Below are 21,406 nucleotides of genomic sequence, written 5' to 3' on the forward strand. Positions count from 1 at the left end.
TCAAATCTGCACAGTCCCCAAGGAAAGATAACCTTTTTATTCCTTCTCCAAGAAACAACTGTTGTGAACCTGAATTTAGTACAAAGTACTGCACACCCAATTAAACACCAACTCACGGTTGGTTTTGATTTGAAAGATTACAGTATAGGAAATGGATGTGTCATGGAAGTAACACCCTCTACATGAGAAATATTAAGGAACATATGTGGAGGCTGTTTGTTCAGAGGTTGTTGGAGCAAGGATGTTACCACCATCACCTATGCTTGGTAGAGAAAAAAAATGTATCAATGACTATTGGTAGGAAAGCTTTTCAATAAGGGGAAAAAAAAAACAGAAAACAAGAAATGTTGAGAGATGCTCTGCTAGCCAGTTGCTTTCATGGGGAAGATTGAGGCAGCTAATGAGGTGTAGGTCATCTTATTTAATTAATTTGGAGAGCATATTAGGTTTTCTTTGGTTCTTCCTGAGTGGGAACTTGGGACAAAAATAAATGTGTTGGCCATCATTGACCAAGTCCTGACCAACTGAACTGGTCACTGCAATGATTTCGGCTTGACTTTCTGAATTGGTATTCTGGGCATGTAATTTGGAACACAGTTCTGTTGTCATATGTGGTCTGGCTATTGTCTCTTTGTAGTGGTCACCTTCTCTCTTTCCGTATATTTTCTACCCTTCATCCACTTGAATATTTTCATGCGTTAGGGATCTAGTACTGGGGAAGGGGAGGGAGGGAGCCCAGGCTGTTTTGAGACTGGTGCTGCCATGATATGATATGGATGTTCTTTGAGTATGGCGGTTGCTCAAAGCCAACTCTTTCTTTAAAATTTTCTGATAAAAAGCGTGGTCCGTGGTCCAGAGTATTAGTATCACCTTTGCGTTTTCTAGAGTGTACTGAATGAGATCACATTTTAACAGAATCCTCAGGTAGTGTATACATACAGTAACATTTAGGAAGCAGTGCTGTAGAATAATGTCTTATTGAGTTTCTCAGGGACATCTTCCAACTACAAGTCTCATGATGATAGTGGTGCTCCCTCTACTGACTGCTTTGGTTTTCTTCAGTTTCTAGGCTTCATTTCATGAGTGTTCACTTCAAGCTCGATCCCTTCAATTCTTAAGGAAGCCTATTTTCAGTACTTTACAGGAAAATTCCAGCCAGGTTAATGTATGTGCTGCACAGAAAACCTATTCTTGCTCCCTCACTGTTAGAAATGCATCTCACTCTGCCACCCTCTCTTTCTGATTGACCCTTTCAGACAGGCCTTAATAACCCTCTGCTATATAATGCATGTTTGTGTTTCTCCAAAATTGATACACTGAGTCCCAACTTCCAGTGTGATTGTATTTGCCTTCAGACTTTGGGAAGTAATTAGGTTTAAACAAGATGATGAAGCTCCACATGGTGGGCATAGTGCCCTTTAAGAAGAAGAGATCAAACCACACCCTCAGTCCCCTGTGAGGATACAGCAACATATGGCATACCATCAACTTCTATGAAAATGCCTGGCACAGATTAGGTGTTTAGTGAGTATTTCTAAATGATTATATACTGAGTGAACTTATGTAATATCACCTAATTAGAATAGGTAGTTAATAAAAGTGAAATCAGATTTTAAGCAATTTATTTTTACTCTGTCATTTGAATAACACAACAGAGAGTGAGAGGAGTTTCTACAGATTTTATTTGCTTTTTAGGAGTTTTCAAAAGATGACAATTAGCTACACTTACATATGGTGTTCTTGTCTTATTGGTTTTATTCCTTTGCTGATGCTTTGTTTGAACAACTGAGGCAACACTCAGAATTTACTGAGGCTCATAGAACTGCTAGTCACATATCAATACCTTCACATACACAAAGGCCCACACTGTTTATTGAAGTTCACATTATTGATGTGGATAATTGACTCTACATAATCAAAGAGTTAATACAATGTTTGATTTTCCTGAAGTTAATAGTGTGTTTCTTATGATCGTCTTTACTTCATTTTTACTTGGTCATTTAGAATTTTAAACACAACTGTATGGGCCTGGATTTGCAGAACACTTATTTATTGAGGTGTGCAATGCTAATTATCTGATTTGTTCTAGCAAATTTAGACTTCTGTTCAGCATTTCCAGCCATTAGCAATCAAATAATTCATTATTCACCATCAAGTTGTATTAATGCTTTTTGTTGGTTGTTTCGAATTGTTTCATGACCAAAAAGCAATTGATAGAACTGCATTTCAGGGTTCTTGTCATCCATGGGAATTGACTTCATCATGACCATGTATAAAAACAAGTGCCAGGTATTTTGGTAAACTTTTTTCAAAATGATGTTAATAGTGTGCAACATATGACTTAAGCAGGGGTTTTGCCACAACTTCTTTTTGAGCAACACTACAAATACCTATTATGAATTTATGTTGTAGAAAAAGACACTGAATGTTAAATTATGGAATTCTAAAAATGCATGCATTCTTGTGCCAAACATATAAAGAGAAAGATAAATTGAATTCATACACTGTGCAGTTCTTAAGTCATTACTTCTTACGGCCACAGTCAACTTGTATTAATATTATCATTAACAATTGTCATCAAGGCAGTTTCTGAGCATTTATATAAACTCAATTAAATTTTATATCTCCTGCCTTAAGTGATTAACACTTGTTAACTAAAGTAAAAAATAATTTCTATGTTGAAAAGTTCGCCTGATGATCCATAATTAAATATTTTGCTCATAAGTTCAGAAGTCATTAAGGACATTGTTTATTTTAATTCAGATACATAGGTGATACACAGCAGGTAATAAATCAATCAATGAAATCTGTATTGTGAGGATTTTAAGGGAGTAACAATATCATCGTCTCTCCCATTAATTACCAACAGGGTTGACATTTTCCTCTCAGAAAATAAAACGGTCTCTACATCTTGAATGCACATTTAAGAATCTTTCCCTTTTTAGGAAACCTGCACTAGATTCTTCAGCTTTCAAATGCTGCTTTACATCTCTCCCTCTGTGTGAGAGGAGACAATCCCCCAGAATTTGTTTCCCTTAAAAGAAGAGTAAAAGGACCAGTCAAAATGTAAATGAATGTTAAATACAGGTAAAGAGTATAAACAAACTTGCAGTATCCTTACAATTTAATTATGTTTGAATTACATAATATAAAAATTACAAAAATATGAAAATGTCTACATAACTAACATAACAAAAATGAAAATAATAAATGAATCTTTATATCCGTATTATGTATTATCATTAATATGAAGCCATATTCAATTTTAGTCATGAATGCTTTTATACTACAAAAATTGCAATTAAACAAGCTAAAAAGTTGACTGAGGAATGTATAACAAAAATATATGGAAAAAATCAAAAGTGTGAAAATGAATAACTACTGAGATTAAAAACAAATTTATTATAATAGAAATCAAAATAAAATGGAAAGATTAATAAGTATTCAAAAACTTTTAAGAACATTGATAAAATTTTAAAATGTGACAAAAAACTATAACAGGAGAAAAATAAAATATATATTAAGAAAGAGGGAGGTGCTAAAACAATAGGTAGAAAATATATTTAATAAACTGTGTTAGCATATTCCTCTCAAATATTAAAATTTTAAAATCTAGATGAGGAAGAACAAGTTTAACCAAACAAGTGTTAGATAAATCTTTCATAAATTGAGGTTTTATATTTGATATAATCTGATTTTAAATATTGTAAAAAATTATTTTCAAAACTCTGCCTGTAGGAAAAACTAAGAAACTTTTCAAATATGTTAAAATAATACACCACATCATCTAAAAACAGTGTAGAATGTTTATAACATTTAAAATTATGTTTACATAGCATTACTTTATAGTTTGTGGCAAGTGGAAGATTGTTTTTAAGACACTGAAAATACTTCATTGCATTCTGTATTCATTCTTTGGAGGATTTAGGAAAGCAAGTCTGAACTGTATAAAACAAAAGACTACAAAAAATAGAAAAATGGTAGTTTAAAATGTTCTTTCTGATTTGAAAGTTGCATGAACAAATATTCTTAATTGATCTTACTGTTTCACCATTTGGGAAAATAAAATAAAAATTCAAAATATAATCCAGATAAAAGAATGCATGTATAAGAATTATCAGATAATTTTATATGTTTAAAGGAGAAAGAACAAAATAGAATAAAGGATTACTTATTCAATCTGATTTTAAAACTGAATTTAAATCTAATATGATAAATGCAGAACTATACAGCCAATCTGGAGAGAAATGGACTCAGATATATTTCAAAATCTTATGCATGTGATCAATGGTGATGCAGGTCTGGGGAAAAAGGATTTATTAAAATTATTAAGTTTATTAAGCATAGAGCTATGGGATCTGCATATGCATGTAAGATCTTTCACAAAACTAAATATATACCCAGACCTTACATTAAAAAATCATTTATTTTTTAACTCCTTTCTCTTTTTTTAATTATTATTTTTATTTTTACAGACTGCATTTTGATTCATTGTACACAAATGGGGTACATCATTTCGTTTCTATGGTTGTACATGATGTAGACTCATACCATTTATATAATCATACATATTCATAGGATAATGGTGTCTGTCTCATTCCACCATTTTTCATACCCCCCCCCCTCTCATTTCCCTCTATGTATTCTAAATTCACAATAGCTAGATTGTGGAACCAACCTAGATGCCCTTGGACAGATGAATGGATAAAGAAACTGTGGTATATATACACAATGGAATATTATTCAGCCAAAAAGAAGAATAATATTAAGGCATTTGCAGATAAATGGATGGAATCAGAGAATATTATGCTAAGTGAGATAAACCAATCCCAAAAACCAAAGGCCTTGAATGTTTTCCCTGATAAGTGGATGATGATATATAATGGAGATGGGAGGATGGGGGTTGAGAGAAGAATGAAGAAAAATCATTTCTACATGAATGAAATATAGAAAATAGAGAAGAAAATATATGCAATCTGAAGAGATCCTTGAGAGAGAGGACATATGAAAGGAATCCAGACTGTAGCATCAGTCAGAATTTAGACAAATAACTGAGACCAATCTTGGGCCCTCTATTTCTGAGGTCATCTAAGTGTGGTCAGGAGTCAATTGGGCAGAGTCAACAATAGGTGGTGCAGAATGAAGCCCTTGTGTCCTGTATAGATCTGCCCTCCATACTTATACATGGGTGAGTAAAAAAGTGGTTGTTGTTTTCAGCCTCCAAATTCAGAGGTGGGACATTATACAGGAAAAGGAAACAGAAATTCTAGAAACAACTTGTCATTTTGTCTAACAATTTCATTCACTGATAATCAATCCTCATGAATTAATTATTTTTCAATTCTATTTTTTCTTCCACATTTATAGTTGGAATTATTAAAGATCTTTAGACATCAACATTTTTCCTTTATTGTGCAATATTTTATAAAGAAAGAGTTCTTTTTAGTTGCCAAGTTCAGATTGAAAAGTTGATGCTCTTATTATTTTCAGCAGTGCCCAGTGATATTTTATTTTTTGACATTTTTTCCTCATTGTTTCTTTTGTCTTGTGATTACATCATATGTGTTATGTATTCAGGGTTCCAATCAATTGTATTAAATATTTTATTTATTGTTTTGAATATTTCCACAAAATTTTTTCATGTGGGGTTCCTTGCAATTGAATTGGAACAATTGCCTTTGAGATTTTCCCCACATTCTCTTACATGCAGTTATCCATGAGTAATCTTGTATGTTAACAATTCTGAACCTGGAATCAGCCTTGTTCTAAAGAAACACTGTTTTAAGGCAGATCACAATCTGGAAGTCAAGTAATCTCATCACTTCAGTTGTCATTGTTCCTTCCGTTTTTTCAGCAGTTAGATCTAAGAAGCATGTATTTTAATTGAATTTAATTTTTATTCTACTGTAAAAGTGGCAAAATTCGTTAGAAAGTTTCCAACTGTCTTCCAAGGAAAGTTTAAAACTCTTTCCAACTTCTTATGCATGTAAATGTTGTACCAAGTCAGTGGGTTGTGGAAAGGTCAAAGAAAGTGTCTGGAGATGGCATGCAAGACATATGATTTACTGGGGACAGCTTGCAAGAGATCAGTTGGTGCGTCAAGAAAACCTCAGTGGTGCTAGACTGAATAGGTAACACCTGTGTTTCTCAAGGTGTTTTGCCAGGAAGTGCATCTGTCTATCTCTGATGGCATTTTGTCCAGTGGTGGCTAACTGATAAGTGATATGTATTCTTCCCTCAGTCCCCTCAGTTATATCATCCCCCCTCAGAGAAGGGTTTATAAGTTAGGTTGCAGAAGGAGCAACATCGTCAGCATTTGCTTGCTTAGCTTGCTTCTGTGACCAGCAACTGTCCCTGCGTACATGCAACAAAGTAGTTTTTACTAACTTACCTTATTTCCCAGTGTGCATAAGAGAAGCCAACATCCTTCCAGTTCAGGCTTGAGTTCATTGTGCCCTTAACATGACTGGGTTTTGGGGAACAGAAAAGGTTCATTCAGGGATATTTGGGGGTTTTTTGTTGTTGGTTTTTTTTTTTTTTGGCTGACTCCCTTTACTTCAGAGATTATACTCTGTCATCACTCTTTAAGTACACAAAAGAGAATTTGTCATACTAAAACCTGCAGACTAGTTAGTCTAAATATTCCAACACATTTAATTTTCCAGTCATTTTTAACTGAACATTTCAACCAAATAAACAGTAAAATATCACCTGTCTTCTTCTGAATATTTCTTTGATGTCTAGATCCCTGCCTTCCTCTTTCCCCTGACCACATATTTTTCATTAAGCACAATATATATTGCCCTTATATATATACCTATATATACATAACTTTTTGAGTTTCTTTTGTAAAGTTCTAGTGTACATAAAGTAACCTTAATCCTTTTTTCCTTATAATTCCATAAGTTTTGAAAAAACATATACAGTACATACACTAATGTAAAACTGTGGGTTACCTCACTCCAAAACATTGCCACATGTTCCCTTTGTAAGAATAAACCTCCCTGATTTAAGATCCTGGGAAATCCGTGATTTGTGTTTCCTTCCCATGGCTTGATTTATTCACTTGGGTTGTGATGGGAATGCTACAAACCCAAGGAGATAGCTCAAGCTGTTATCCCTGTCACTCCACTTTTGACACTTAAATGAACAACTGAGAACAGGCAACTCATGCCTAACCACAGATACCCAACTATCTGATTAAGCAAAGCAATATTCTACCTACCTAAAGGGTCCATACTGCACACCGGGTATAGCAACCACACCTGCCATCTTGCCAGGCATGCACCCACAAAAAATTTTATTTGACCCCCAACACTGGGGACACCAGACAGCATCTTGTTTATCTGGAGTGCGCTGGTATATTGGGAAAATTTCCCACTGCACAGGCACTAAAAGAACGAAAGTACACATGCAGAGATTCCCCCCAAAGAACCCCAGTTCTAGAAAACCTTTGAATATGTATCCCCTCCTATGAAGATTCACCCTGCTGAGAAACAAAAACCAAACACCCATTTGCCTTGAAGCACACTTCATTGGTTTCTCAGTGTGCAATTTTCTCTAACAGTGAAACTCTGATATGTTCTTAAATTCTTTTCTCCAACATGGTCAAGAACCTGGAGAGCTGCAGGAAAGACCTCCTCTGTCTCTGGAGACCTCCTTGGACCTGAGACTGGTGATACTTCTGCATAGCCACTGTTGGCATTTCTTTGTGGTTGGGTATCTGGAAACTCTTCCTAAGAACAGATCATTTTTCTTAACTTGCATCAATTTTGGTCTCCTTTATGACTTCTGCTTTTAACGAATGTAACACACTGCTGATTTAATGTATTTTTCTGCTTATTGTACTTAATGCTCCTACAATATGATTTTAACATCTTGTCATTTTGTATTATATTTATGATTCTGTCTCTTGAGTTTTCAAAGTTTTATATTAGTTGTAACCAGTAATACAAACATTAAATGTCACACTTCATCTCTTAAAAAGGAAAAAAGAAATCACTAAACAATAAACTTGACTGAATCCTGTTTTTGGAAATTTTGTGAAGCATGTGTATCAATTCAGTTTTTCTTCTAACATCAAAAATACAAACTGCTTTCTTTTCTTCCTTCCAATCAGGTATTCATCTTTTAGTAGTCATAATTCAAAGTATTCTTATGATCTGCTTTATTAAATACAATTAAATTTTTGGCTTCTTAAAAAGAAAAAAACAAAGATGTCATATAAATTGCATCATGAAGGAGGTAGCTTATTGCAGGCTCCTTTCCTTTGGAAAGTATTTGCATTTGAGATTAATTCATAATCTTTTTAAACAATATACAAAATGTGTTACCCATTCACTGATAAAGGAGAGCTGAACAGTGAATAATATGGTTGCAAGTCAAAGTCAGATATGACCATTAGAAATTGCAAGGTTTCCTTGGCAGATCTCATGGGAGAAATGGTCCCTGACCTTATGCATTTTACTGTCCTCTTCCCTGACACTCAGAAGTACATTCCTGGGCCAGGCACCTCCGACAGGAAGCGTTCTTACTGCAACCTGATTTGGGCATTGTCGGTCATCTCCATCAAGGCCTCCTTACCAGTATACATTGGCTGAAGCACCTTTTGTAACTTTGGCTCCATAATTTTTCACTCACAGCACCCCAGCAATTTTAAAAAGGAAGAGTCTATTGTTTAAGGCTTGTCAGCTGTGACACAAAGTCATTTCCCAAAGTCTGTCCTGCCTGTCATTTTGACCCTCACCCTGTTATTTTCCGCAAGGGAAAAATTGAAACGTGAGGCACATTTCTTTTTGTCCTCTTGGTAGTACTGCTGCAATAAGTGAATGGAGCCATAATTGGTCATTTGAGTCTGGCTCACTGTCCTAATGGACAGCCTCAACACCTGGCAGCTTGGCTGACTACTCCAAGTTTTTAGCCACAAAAAGTACTTCTATGTAGGTTTTTAATTGAAAACAAGTTTCATTTGTATTGGGTAAATACCTAGGAGTAAAATTGCTAGATATTATGGTAAGTGTGTTTTAACCTCATGAGAAAGTGCCAAACTATTTTCCAAAGCAGATCCATTATCTTTGCTTTCAATGTGTGAAAGTTCCAGATGCTCCACATGCTCACTATTTTTGGTCTTTCCAGTTCCCCTTCTCTCCATTGTCTTCTTTTTTTTTATTTTATTTTATTTTTTTAATTTTCCCTTGTCTTGCCTTCTTTGTGTCATTATTTCAATAGTCACTAAGTGTTATTACAGTTTTCATCCACACTATCGTGATGATATTGTTAACCATTTCTTTAAATGATAACTTGTCACTCACATTTGTTAAATTCTTTGACCTATTTTCATTCATTATTTTGTTTTATTCACATCAGCAGGTAAAAAAATAGCACTAACTTTTTGTCTGTGACTGTGTGTTCTGATATTTTTATTTTAATTTCTGAATCTTTGTTAAAGAGTATTTGGCTTCTAATGTAAACAGTTGTGTTGTTCCAAATACTTTTCATTTTTTTCCTTTCTAAGCTGAATTCTTTCTTTATATTCCCCATCTTGGAATCTCTGACTGAAAAAATAACTATCCCAAAGCCTGGAAACAAATGTACAAGAATCATAGTTAAGATACAAGTTGCCAGAATAGCAGTCATCAGAGAAATAAGCAGATAAGAATGCTTGAATGGAAAGTTGGAAAAAATTGCTAGAGGATTGATGTGTACTGGTATGAAAGTTAAAAACCTAGTGGCAAGTGTGTGTTCAGTTCCTTAGCTCATTTATTGATAGGCACTACACAGAAGAAGACATACAATCGACCAACAAATATATGGAAAAATTTTCAACATCTCTAGAAATTAGAGAAATACAAATAAAAACTACTGTAAGATTTCATCTCACTCCAATCAGAACGGCAATTATCAAGAATATAAGCAACAATAAATGTTGGCGAGAACGTGGGGAAAAAGGTACACTCATATGTTACTGGCGGGAATGCAAATTGGAACAATCACTACGGAAAGCTGTATGGAGATTCATTACAAAACTTGGAATGGAACCACCATTTGACCCAGTTATCCCACTCCTCAGTTTTTACTCAAAGGACTTAAAATCAGCATAATAAAGTGATGCAGCCACATCAATGTTTATAGCAGTTTAACTCACAATAGCTCACTATGAAACCAACTTAGATGTCCTTCAACAGATGAATGGATAAAAAAATGTGGTATATATATATATATATATATATACATATATATATATATATGATGGACTATTACTCAGCTTTAAAGAAGAATGAAATTATGGCACTCGCTGGTAAATAGATGGAGCTAGAGAATATCATACTAAGTAAAATAAGCCAAACCCAAAAATCCAAAGACCAAATGTTTTCTCTGATATGCGAATGCTAATTCACAGTAGGGGGCGGGGTTAGGGAAGAATAAAATTATTTTATATTAGGTAGAGGGGAATGAAGGGAGGGGAAGGAGTATGGCGGTAGGAAGGATAGTAGAGTGAAACAGACACTAAAATCTCATGTACATATATGACTACATGAACAAAGTGATCCTACAATAAGTACAATCAAAAATAAGAAATTGTACTCCATTTATGTATGATATACCAAAATACATAAATGCATTCTACTGTCATATGTAACTAATTAGAATAAATTTAAAAAAAAAAAATTTCCTCCAGAAATCCCACCAGTTCTGACGAGGAAAAGTCAAGAAAATATTCCTTGAGGTTTATGCTAAGAAGATGAAAAAGGCACCAATTTTGAAATACATGTTTATTAGTAAGGGTACACTAGAGGAACAGAATCAACAGGAATATAATAATAAAATGGGGATTTATTAGATTGGCTACTGTGACCAGAAGCTGGATAGTTCACAGTGGTTTTATATAAACTGGAGAGTGGAGGAACCAGTAACTGCACAGTCCTAGAGAATGAAGCCTCAGAACAAGAGGTATCAATGATGCTACCCTCTACCCACTGGCAGAGTCTGCTTTGGAAGAGTGAAGAAGTGAGACTCTGACATCCTCAGGCAATCACAGCAACCATCAAGAACCCATTCAAGAAGAATCAAGCTTGCATCTGCTGCTGCTTCCATATTCTTCTAACTTTTATTCCATTCAAGCCACCATTTTATCTAATGGTGCTGCCCATGCTTAGGGAGAGTCTCCACTTCATTTTTCTATCCCACATGGCAATCATTCCTAGACGCACACTCATTGACACATCCAGAAGCCTTTAATCACTGGTATATCTTAATCCAATCAAGTCGACAATTCAAATTAAGCATTACAATGCCCAACATACCCTCAATACCACTGGTGTACTCTGCAAGGAAAATCTTTATCAGAGCCTAATAACACCTAGAGGCAAAGGTCTCAGTTTAAGGCCCCTCTAGTCATATGGTTTTTATTAAGAAGGAAAAATCAAATGTTGAAAAGCAATTATAAAGGTCCAACATTTTTATACATCTGGGCAAAACATTCGTATACTGAGGCTTAATCAGAAGAAGATAGAACACCTCACCTGGTCCACATTTTACTACTGCATCAACTGAGTTTCAGTATGATAGCAATGTATTACAGAGGAAAGAGGATTAATGTATTGATTCTTTGTGAAGAAGGAAATACAAAGCAAAGGGGAAATAAGGAACAATGATGTAGAGGAATTTGAAGTTCCTAGCACAATTGATGGTAGCATTAAATACAGCCCAAATTTAATCTAGATTAACAGAAAGCCTTAAACTAAAGGGCCATTTATCTAAGTCCCTATGATACAATTCAACATATCTGACTTTAAATAACAGCAAAATGGAAACACAATCCAAAGAGACAAACCAAACATTAAACAATACTGAGATTTGAACAAGATTTTGGAATTATCTGACAAAAAGTTTATATTAAGTATATATAAGTATAAAGTTATATGTATGTATATATGAAAATAGATGAAAAATACATATGAACCACACACACACACACACACACACACACACACACATATATAGTTATTTTAAATTCTTTGTCATGTAATTATATATGTCATATTGGAACTACCAAAAAATAAATAATGTATAATAAAGACTGAATAATTTAAGCACAGCAAAAGTCTGAGTAATAATAAAAAGGAAATTCTAGAATTAATAATACTAAACTATAGTAGAATGAAGTATGTTCTTGACAGACTCATCTTTGGACTTCAGGTGGTTAACGGTTGAACTAAGGAAAGGTGGAGAGAAACATCCCAAACTGAAAATCAAATAGAAACAAAAATGAAGACAAACAGAATATTTACAAGTCTGGTGGATAATTCACAAGATGGAATGTTTGCATAATTCTAAAATCAGAAAGATACAAGAGAGTGTAGTGGAGGAAATAAAGTAATAATAGCTGAAATTTTAATAAATTAAAGATAGGTTGAATACCACAGATCTAAGATGGTCGGAATTCACTAACAATTTAAAAATAAACAATACATATCTTGACATATCATATTTAAACAGGAATTTAAGTCTACATAAGGATAGAGTATTAGAGAAGAAATAAGTGATTTCAAGTAGAAATAAAAGCAAAATTATGATTTACTGTTAATTACATTTCAGTAGTTTGTGTATTACAAGGATTTTGTTCATTTGTATCAATTTTTTCACTTTTTGGAAAAAATATGGGCACAAAAACCCCTTTTCTCCTTTTAATGTCTTTTGGACCAGTAACAAAATCACTGATTCATTGTTAGCACTGATAATTTATCTCCACTCTTTTTCTCTTGCTCAATCTGACTATAGATTCATCAATTTATCCAGTTTTGTGTTTCATGCATTTTTTCTACTATTTTTAGTTTTATTGATTTCTACTTCTATTTATTAAAAAGAAATATGTATTCTTAAAATAAGATATTGAATATACATTAATAGTTTCACATCATACTAAATACTATGTACATTTCTATTTAACATATTTGGTGATACTATACTTCTATCATTTCCAAACACTTAATTAGTTACTCATTTACATTGTCTTATAGCTTAGAAGATTTTAAAAAAATTGTAACTAAAGCAAAATACTGAAAAATGCTTATGATTAAAATCTATTTGGTTTTAGAGCATATTCAAAAATAAATTGTTGAGACGACATATTTTGTTTTACTAATGAAGTACCTTGTAATGATTATTTTCTTCTTGTTGCTTATATAATTGATTCGGTTATCCAATAACATGCACAAAACTGAAAAATTTTTCAGTTTTATTTCAATTTTACATTACTATTCAATCCTCTCACTTTAACTTATTTTGCACATATTAATATTTGTGCTTTCTGTTATAAAATTATACAGAAAAGAATTTTCAGAGAAGTTTAGTTTACTTTTATTTCCATTTTACCTGGATCTTTCCTCCTTCTTATAAACATTGTTTGGTTTCTGCTTTTAGTGTTACTTTTGACAGTTTATGAAACTACATAATATATATATGTACTATGTGTATCAATTATCTGTACATATATTATACATAAGTGATAACCTTTATCGATGGGCATAGATGGTGTCCACATAGGGGAATCATACACATACTTTCATCTCAATAAGTCTGATATGTTCCAAAGTACAATGTGGATTATAAATTGATATTTTTAATATATATGAGAAATGAATAACAGCATTTATTTATATATTTACAAATATAAAGTAAGCAGAATTTCTATCTCCACTCACATTAAGGAAAATTAAGTAAATTGAATATATGTTCACCTCCGCTATGCATATATGAGTATTATGTATGTATTTATACACTTCTGGTTATATGTGTTAATGTAAATACAAATATATAATATATTAATACTTTTAAACATAGATAAATTTAAATATTAATATATATATTGACATAACAGAATCATTTTTAATTAAAGAAAGTAGAAACTTCCAAGAGTCCGGGAGGGGGGAAATCATAGTTAAGTAAATTTTATATAAACAATATCTATTAGAAATATTGTGACAGATCTGTATGTATTGATTTCAGAGCTACATATATTATAAAATTTGAGTAATAATATTATAATAGCTTTAGTTTGATCTCATTGTTTATGCAAATAATTATTATTTGCTTCTACTTATTTGTATTCATGTAAATAATAAATTGTCAAGTGTGGCACCTACCACATTATGTACAGATACCAGATCAAACACATAGGTGATAGCTTCCTTGAAGGGAGTGTGAATTTGTACTCACAGTATAATGCAGCAAACAAGATCCTTGGCATAGCATGGAGAACAAAACTCATAAATTCACTGTCACTTTCCACTCAGAACTCAGTGATGACAGCTTTTGAACAAATTAACCTTCTCTGAGTGGGTCACCCGGCTCTCTACAGCCACTTGGATCTGATTGTAGGGCTGGCATTGGAGAGTAAACAGTGGCACTTCTTTTCAACCCGGCAGGGTAGAATGGTACTGAAACAAGGCAGTCAATCTGGGTATTTTTTTCATATCTATGGTTAAGGACATGCAAGGGTCTTAGTGTAAATAACAAAATAAATTTTGGCCATCTTAGAAATGCAATGCTGGGATATGATTGTGCCGCTTTTTCTCAGTAGGTCATGAGTCTATCACCTGTTAAAATGGAAATTTTGAGGCAGAAATCACAATACAATGAATAAGAAATTCAAGGTTGAGCCCAGATCAAACTAAAAATGAACTGTATTAACAACATAATAGAAGTTAACAATAGGTTTTGAAGAACATTATGCCCTCCTTCCTTAAAAATCTTTTGGTCAAAATTTATGCTGTAAATCTATTGTAGAATCTCCCAGATTGCCCATGGCAGTCCTAGTTTATGCCTAACATCTCCACAGATGATATTTCTCTCTTTGTTTCTCAAAGGGATGTTCTATATTGAAGAATACAAATTATATCCCACTTTCCCAGGGTATATACCATAATCCTAAAATTACTAGCCTTGACTTTTTTCTGATTGGACTTTTCCATCAAATGCTATTTTTGTGTACAATACACACCAAATCATCCTAGGGCTGCCTCCTCCTTCTCATCAGATTTTCGTTTAAACATCATCTCAGGAGTCTTTATTGACTTTATAATTTCGGTACAAGTTAAACTAAAAAATAATACAAGAGAGCTGAGACAGGAAGGGATTTATTGGTCTCATTAGCCAAACAATTTAGATATATGGCTTGTTGAGTTTGCATGTCAGTTATTTTGCCATCAAAGGTGCAGGAATTTTATACTTCCACTATGCTCAATGTGTGGACTTTTGCCCTGGTGTTCATAACTTCTTGGTTTTGAGGTGACTTCTGCATCTACTCAATCCATATTTTTTTTTCAGGCATGCTGGTGAGGAAAGGGCAAATGGTCTAAGGGTTTTCTTGCAATAAGACTTAAATTTTACTTGGGAAAGTATGCCCTCTTGAGGGACATTCCCCAGCCTCGATTTGGCTAGAGCTATATCTCATTAAATTCTTAGATGAAAAGAATGGGGAAGTGAAAATATTTTGCAGGACACATGGTACTCCTGGAGAAAGGAGGAATAGTTTTATATGTCAGAAAGGGAAATGGGTGCCTTAAAAGCAAATAGTGACTACTTTGTCCAGCAAAACTCAAATATATTTCTCTTACTCCACACCAGGGCATTCCTTACAGTATCCTGTTCGGGCATTTCCTTGTTTATTAATTTGCTTATGTTTATAAACTACCACTTCCCTTCTCCATTAGATTGTGAACTTCATAAGGACAGGAGTTCTTTGTGCTGTGTTCAGTGCTGTGTTCTTCATGCCCTGATCAGTGTAAGATATGGATTAAGCAATTATTTTTAAATAAATGATTAGATAAGCAAACAAAGGCATGCATCCGTGGTTGAATGAAGATTCTTTTAAGAAGGTCAGCCTTAGTTATCCTTGTAGTTTCTCTATTCCCTTGCATTACATTGAATAAAAGTGTTTCCCAAGTCAATGAGAATAACAATGACCTGGTAGATGTCTTAAATAATGTCTAAGAAATATATTTTCCTATGGATGATGAAAATAATGCAGTTGAATGATTTCTGTTGGCCTACAGGTAGCATGAGAAGTCCTCAGAGATGGAAAAGAACAATTAAACAATGAATAATCCAATGATAAGGCTATGCATAACTAAAAATAATGAACAAAAATAAATTTAAAATGATCAAAATGTACATGGGAGAATGAATATCTCAGAAAATTCCATTAAGGATGGGTGATAGACAACTAAGCCAGACACCCCTTGTCAGTTTTCATTATCCATCAGTCTTGAATATGAGACCAAACCATAGGGGAAATGGGGAAGATGATTGGAGCTATATATTTGCTTCCAAACAAATGGGAAATATAAAATATGTTGCATTATTTGTACAGGAGTTGTGAACTGACAGTTGTAGACACTACAGTTTTAAATAACATGTTCATTCTTACCTACTTACATCCAGAAAGGTTCTGGAAAAGAATTTGAAAGAAAGATTACACAAAGGCAAAAATGAGAGCAGAATATATCTTATTCATAATTTACATTCATTCATTTTAAAATTTTATTTGTCCTAATTAGTTACACATGACAGTAGAATGCACTCTGATGCATCACACATCAATGGAGTATAGTTTCTCATTCTTTTGATTGTATATGATGTAGAATCACACCCATCATATAGTCATATATGCACATAGGGTAGTAATGTCTGATTCATTCCACTATCCTTCCTACCCCATACTTCTCCCCTCCCTCACTCCCCTATGCCAAATCCAAAGCACAACTATTCTTCCCTAGGCACCCCCATGACATTTATTGTGAATTAACATCTACATGTCTGAGAAAACATTTGACCTTTGGCTTTTTAGGATTGGCTTATTCACTTAGCATGATATTCTCCAGTTCCATCTATTTACCAGCAAATGCCATTATTTCATTTTTCTTTAAGACTGAGTAATATTTCATGTATATATACCACACTTTATCTATTCATCTGCTGAAGGGCATGTAGGTTGGTTCCATAATTTAATTATTGTGAGTTGAGCTGCTATAAACATTGATGTGGCTGCATCACTGTAGTATGCTGATTTTAAGTCCTTTGAGTATAAACCAAGCAGTGGGGTAGCTGGGTCAATAATGGTTCCATTACAAGTTTTCTGAGGAATCTCCTGTTCTTTCCATAGTGGTTCCACCAATTGGTCTCTAACCAGCAGTGTACCTTTCCCCCCACATCTTTGCCAACATTCATTGTTGCTTGTATTCTTGATAATTGCCATTCTGACTGGAGTGAGATGAAATCCTAGAGTAGTTTTGATTTGCATTTCTCTAATTGCTAGAAATGTTGAACATTTTTTTCATATATTTGTTAATGTAATTCTTCTGTGAAGGGTCTGTTCAGTTCCTTAGCCCATTTATTGATTGATTGGGTTATTTGCTTTTTTTCTTTTTATCTTTTTTTTTTTTGCATTAAGTTTTTTGAGTTCTTTGTATATCCTGAAGATTAATGCTCTATCTGAGATGCATGTAGTAAAGATTTCTCCCATCCTGTAGGCTCTCTCCTCAGGTTTTGATTTTCTAAATTTAGAAAATAAAGAAAAATACAATTATTTAAGATGTTTAATATGTTCCATGTTCTATTATTTTTTAATTTTTTTATTATCCCATGACATTACACAAAAATCAAGTACAGTATAGGGCAAAAAACACAGTATTCTTTTAACATAGGGAGCTTAGAAAATGTTAAGCAATCTTTTCCCAAAGTTTCTATACTCACATATTTTAAATAATTGCAAAGAATTTCTATGTGTTTGTCAAAGGGTAGCCAGCTAATTCTCTGGCACCACCTTTGACAGGTGTAAACTCAAGAGTATAAATTCTTCCATATATTATTTTATTCCACAGTGTGCAAAGCTACCCATTTTTCTATTTTTCAATTTTTTTTTTTTTTGTGTGTGTGTGTGTGTGGTACTTGTGATAGAACCTGGAGATACTCTACTATTGAGCTACAGTGTGCAAAGCTACCCATTTTTCTATTTTTCAATTTTTTTTTTTTTTTTTTTTTTTTTTTTGTGTGTGTGTGTGAGGTACTTGTGATAGAACCTGGAGATACTCTACTACTGAGCTGCATTACCAGTCCTTGAGGTGATCTCACTAAGCCCAGGCTGGCCTGAGCTTGGGGTCAGCCTCCTGAGTAGCCACAGTACCCAGCACAAAGCCACAGTAACCAGCACAAAGTACTTTTTTTTAATGCTCATTATTTAGTACTTTCTTCTCCCCTTGCTGAAGTGAATGGTGACTGGAAAGCAGTTCACAAAGGCATACAATTAGAAATAAAGAATATTACACACATGTCAGGTGTATAAGAAGTCTGTCACAGGTACAAGGGGTCAACATTCTTTGGGGGAATCTTTAACCAGTAACATGAGTGGGGAAATAGATGCCCCACTTGTTTTATCCCCATGAGATTGTACCCCATGTCTCCTAAATGCCCATTTCAGGACTCATGCCAACTGCCCATAGTGACCTGATCTTAACAGCCCAATGGACTCTTTCCTTCCCTTGCTTTCTCAGTACTCTACTAGTTTTCTGAAATTACCTTTCATACAAAACACCTGTGTCTGATTCCTTACTGCTGTGTCTTCTGCTGACAGAAGTCATTCTGCATCACCCATAAACCTCTTTGTTGGGGGCACATGCATCCAAATTCTGAAGGGAGAATTGAGACTTCTTTCCAAGCCACAGGGAATCCGGGCTCACCTCTACCTGCCAGGTCTCATTGCTCTTGCATTTCACTTTCTATAAAAACACAGAGTACTTTCATGAACTTGTGACCAGTGTAGGAGCATAGGGTTCCACAGGAACAAAGGACCTTCATGTTCAAGGTGTCGTGCTTTCTATTTGTTGTACTAAAATTATATTAATATTGTCTTTCAACTTGCATTTTCTAAGTGGAATTAGACACAATAGTAAAGCATTTCCAGAAGGCTTAGCCCCTGGTCACTTCCCACGAGATGGTTTCTTTGCTGTATATCTCCCAACTCACATCCAGCTACTGCTGCTAGTGGGATCTGGTAGGGGCCTGGGTGTGATTTAAGGAAATATGAAGATTAGATTTCACACTGAACATGCTGATTTGCACAACTCTGAGAGTTTGTCCCTCAGGGTGTTGCTTTGCCCAAAAGAACACATTCCATTAAAAGGCAAATAAAAAGATTGTGGGATACAAAATTTTCATTTAGTGTCAGAAAATCTATGAAATACTTAATAGCTTGTAACAATGCAGATTTATCTTATGTTTCTGTAAATCAGAATCTGAAATGGGTCTTACCAGGCTAAAATTAAGAAATTTACAGGACTGCTTCTTTTTCAAAAAACTCTGAAGTAGAGCCTGTTCTAGCCTTATCCAGCTTCTATAGAGTACTTGTGTTCCTCAGTTCAAGACTCCTTCCATCAAAGCCAGCAACTGTCAAATCTTTCACACTGCATCACACGGACATTGGTTTTATCTTATTCTAACATTTAAGCACTTTTGAGATGACATTGGACCTAACCATAGAATTTACAGGATAGTGGCCCATTTAAAGTCATCTCATTTGCATTGTTAATCTCTTTTTTCCATGTACAGAACATAGTCCTTAGATTCCAGGGACTTGAAAGCAACCTTTTGGGGCAACTTTTAACTTGTGCACCACAGGAGAGAGAGACTATAGGGGAAAAGAAAAAAAAATTTGCTTTTAAAAGTAAGGGCCTGCATTTTCATCTTGCACTGGGCCACATAAATTAGTCAACTTTGGAAAGGACTTCAGTAGAACCCACATTAACTCTGTCCTTCCAGGTCCACGTGTAGTTTCACAGGAATTATTCACACATCCCCCTTAATTCTGGCGTGGTGCCCTTTCTGTTACTTCGTGAATGCCTTATCTTTCTTAAATATAAGTCCCACATCAGGATTTATTTCTCTGAACTCAGGACGTTTGAATTCTCCCATGGAAATGCTCTCACCAGGTTTGAAGTGATGGCGGTAGCATTCTTGATCCTTAGTCCCCAAGGGACCTTGCAGCCCAGCAGTGACTCTCTGTAAAGAAAATTCTCCTACAACTCACTCTACTCACTGTGTTAATTCTTCATCACCATGATTAAAATACCTGACAAGAACAACATAGGGGAGCAAAGGTGTATTTTGTGCTCGTGATTTCAGAGTTTCAGTCCATGGTTTGAATGATTCCACTGCTCTGGGCCTTACCTCAGGCCCAGATCATGGTGGAAGGGCATGGCAGAGGAAAACTGCTCAGCTCATAGCATCTGGAAAAAAGAGAGAGAGTAAGCAATAGACCAATAACGAAATCTAATCCCCAAAGGCACTCCCCAAGTGACCTACCTCCTCCAGTCATACCCCATCAGCTTGGTTACAGTTACTACAAATCAATTCAAATTTTATATATACATATACATATATATATATATATATATGCACACACACAGATATACATATAATAAATACATACACCTGTACATACAACTATCTATATATGATATATGTATATTAAAGTATTGTATATACATCATATCTGCATGAATAATTGTATGTGTATGCATATATAATTATATGCATATGTGCACATGGCTAATGATTTCATTTTACCAAAATCTGTGGCTCTCCATTACCAAAAATTGTGAGGCTCTCCTAATACTTAACAGAATGCAGAACTACTATAGGGTTCCTGAGACTCAAAAAACATGTGTGCAACCTAGGTACTAGTTCAGTTTGTTAGCCTGGTGACTTGAGACAAGGTACCTATGAAAAGAATACTAGATGTAACTCATCCTGTTGTTATATTGTCAGTATCATGACATCATCATTTATTTTCAAATTATTCTTCTTTTACTTTTATTTTTCTAGTTTTAAGAGAAAATGTGAATTTATTATTCAAGCATGAAAAACATAACCTTTAAGTTTTGAGCTATGATTAGGTAAGAAAATATAATTTGTATTCTTTAGTTTAGAAATAGTTTTAAAATGTCATAGAAAAATATCATGAACCCAGTAATGATTTAATATATGGTACTTGGGAAATAAAATATATTTACTGTATTACCATTGTCAAGTAATTTTTTTAATGTTTTTGTTATATATCTCATTGTTTTTCATGTTAAATTATATATTTTTACCTCTACATTTTTAAAGAATTAACTGTAAGATCTCTCCATCTTCTAAGGTTTTCTTTAATTTTTTTCTTTAGTGTTTTGTAGTTCTCATTTCAGAGGTCTTTTACCTCTTTTGTTAGATTGATTCCCAATTATATCATTTTAATTTTTTTGATGCTATAGTGAATGGGATAGTTTTCCTAATTTCTCTTTCAGAGGGTTCATCACTTAAGAATAAAAATGCATTATATTTGTGAGTGTTGATTTTATATCCTGCTACT

Source organism: Sciurus carolinensis, chromosome 9 (assembly GCF_902686445.1).
Source record: "Sciurus carolinensis chromosome 9, mSciCar1.2, whole genome shotgun sequence".
Taxonomy (NCBI): domain Eukaryota; kingdom Metazoa; phylum Chordata; class Mammalia; order Rodentia; family Sciuridae; genus Sciurus; species Sciurus carolinensis.